We start from the raw sequence: 3373 nt of genomic DNA, 5'->3' as shown, positions 1-3373 counted from the left end.
AGTACATGCTACCAGGAGCTACCACCTGCCAGAGTACTCCATCTTGTGTGTGTACTTGTATTATGGAGTACATTTCCATCTGGTTAATTTTATTCTAACCCGCTACAGTGCAGTAATCATTTATTACCGAGGTGCCCCCGCCATCTTGAAATTCGACCGCCATCTTGAAATCATGTAATAATGTAGCTAGAAAAGCGGGAAAAAATCCAAAATTCATTAAATAAATCACTCATTAACTTACATATTGATTCGATCCGCTCCCATCCTTGGTTCGATACCCGATCGATGCAATAATGTTTAATTTTATGAAAAAATAATAATTTCAATATACCATGTTCATCATTCTTAAAGAGACTTTAAAACCTCTACTAACATCATCCTATCAGACATCAAGACCACCATATTGGAAATTCATAATTGTAATGTTAGAGATTCGTGAAAAAGTTCAAAATTCATTAAATAAATTTGTAATCTATATACTGATTGATTAAATCGACTAAGGTCCTTGGTTCGATCCCTGGCCGATACAAATCAACTTTAATTTTAAAAAAGTACCAGAAAAGTGTAAGGTTCGAGAAATAAAACACCTCAAAGTCTTTTACAAACATAATATTTATTACACAATTTCTATCCTACTACAGAATCACTTGCGAAAGCCAGCAATCTTATAAACATTTAGCCCTGCATAGACGTGCATCGACTACTTCTTATCTCCAAATGGCTACAAATGCTTCAAAAGGCTCCAAATGCTCCAACAGCTCCAAAAAAAGGCTCCAAATGCTCCAATAACCACCAAATGCTTAACACAGCTCCAAATGGCTCCAAATGCTCCAAACGGCATCCAAATGCTTGACAGCCTCCAAATGCTTGACTGCTCCAAACGGCTCCAAATGCTCCAAATGTCTCCAAATTGCTTCAAATGCTCCAAACGGCTCCAAATGCTCCAAATTGCTCCAAATGTTCCAAACGGCGCCAAATGCTCCAAATGCTCCAAATTCTCCAAACAGCTCCAATTGCTCCAAACGCTCCAAACGGCTCCAAATGCTCCAAACGGCTCCAAATGTCTCCAAAAGGCTCCAAATGCTCCAAACGGCTCCAAATGCTCCAAATGCTCCAAATGTCTCCAAAAGGCTCCAAATGCTTCAAAAGGCTCCAATTGCTCCAAACGGCCTCCAAATGCTCCAAATGGCTCCAAATGCTCCAAATGGCTCCAAATGCTCCAAATGGCTCCAACAGCTCCAAAAGGCTCCAAATGCTTCAAAAGGCTCCAATTGTTCCAAGAGCTCCATCTTCAATTGATTCCAACTGATTCCAATTACTTTTCTTATCGAACTTGGCATGGTTACTAACATGTCTTTATTAGTATACATTTTGACTGGCAGTGGTAACGTATTTTGCACCTTTAAGTTATAAGTTTTATTTAGAAATCAGATTTCGATAAATGGTAGATACCATTTGGAAAGAAAATATATTAATTTATCTTCAAGTTTATACACATTTAATTTAAGCCAGTATTGTATGTAGCCAGCTTCCCTCAGTTCTTTGAGTATGAAGGATATTTCTTTAATGTTCGAATAGTTTCCTGCACAAAGCGATCCATGTAGTAGTCGTAGCCTGTCAACCAATATGTTAGGATCTTCCCATGAGGTATAATCAAACTCTTCTGCTGCGTTCATCATCCTTGCATGTTTATAATAAATATTATTATCTCTGGTGTCTATCGTTTTAACACCAACCTCAAGGTCACTTTCGTCATCGTGACAGTGATTATCACAAGCTTGATCAGGATAATTTATTTTATTACGACGTTTCCATCGTTTTGGTCTCAAACCACCATCACAGTCTTCGCTCTTGCATGCTTTTGGTGCTTCAGCACAGTACTCAATCATGTCAGCCTTAGATGTGTCAGCACAGTCTTCGTTCACGCCAGCTTCTGATGTGTCACCACAGTCTTCAATCATGTCAGCACCACAAACTTGATCAGGATAATTTATTTTATTACGTCGTTTCCATCGTTTTGGTCTCAGACCGCCATCACAGTCTTCGATCTTGCCTGCTTTAGGTGCTTCAGTACAGTACTCAATCATGTCAGCCTTAGATGTGTCAGCACAGTCTTCGTTCACGCCAGCTTCTGATGTGTCACCACAGTCTTCAATCATGTCAGCACCACAAACTTGATCAGGATAATTTATTTTATTACGTCGTTTCCATCGTTTTGGTCTCAGACCGCCATCACAGTCTTCGATCTTACCTGCTTTAGGTGCTTCAGTACAGTACTCAATCATGTCAGCCTCAGATGTGTCACCACAATCTTCAATCATGCACGCTTCAGATGATTCATCATAGTCTTCGACCTTGTAAGCTTCAGATGGTTCTCCATCTTTCTCATTTTCATGGAGACGACTAGATATTGGAGTAAATATATTTTCATTTCTAATGTGGTTACAACTTCCTTCGTTTGTTTTAGATTTTAAATTATTATCTTGATCTAGATCAGTAATTTTAGCATTAGCTTTTTCGCCTTCGTTCCTCTTCCGCGATGTTGTAGCCCAGTCTTCGTTATCTTTATTCATCTTAATTGTACAGGTCTTGTAATGTCTATCCAAGTAATATCTTCTACCAAAGGATTTCTGACACTGACTGCAATGAAATGGTTTTTGACAAGGACCCAAATTACACTCGCTTCTCTCATGTCGTTTAGCATTCTTTCTCAAGGTAAACACCTTGCTACAGTATCTACAGTGATGACGTTTCGATACAGCGTCAGATCCTAAATCGGAATTCATATTAGTTACCGAGACTAATGCCAGATGCAAACTAAGAGTTTTAAATTAGATATATTACTTAAATAGAATTTTTTAATTATTTCATCAGCGAGAATTAATTTATCTCATTCAAAGGTACTTTTTGCAAGTAGTTCTGCTTTTCAACAACAGATGTCGCCACATGTTACTTGCAGGTAAATCATATTTAGTTCTTTTATGCGGGATGCGGGATGCTCACTAACGATCGAAATAGAACGATGGCTTCGCTAGACTCCAAGGAGAAGGAAGTTCGTCCATCCTGTTAGTGCTTCTTAGATTTCTCAGAAATTATTTGACTGAGTAATGATAATTTTTTTTTTTTAATTTCCGCCTGATAAAAATATTACAAGTAATGATTGAGTAGCAGAAGTTCACTAATTATATGCAACCTTGAATAAAAAATGACATGCTTCATTAAGTAAAAAAATCCTTCATGCAGAGATAAATTCCTCATCAGTAACCAGAAGCACTCGGAGAAAACCATCAGATGTATAGTCAGGAATAATCAGAAGCACCCAGTGAAAACCATCAAAATATTGTCAAGAATAATCAGGAGCACACGGAGAAAT

Source organism: Bacillus rossius, chromosome 1 (genome assembly GCF_032445375.1).
Source record: "Bacillus rossius redtenbacheri isolate Brsri chromosome 1, Brsri_v3, whole genome shotgun sequence".
NCBI lineage: Eukaryota > Metazoa > Arthropoda > Insecta > Phasmatodea > Bacillidae > Bacillus > Bacillus rossius.
Note: the sequence above shows the minus strand (reverse complement) of the source record.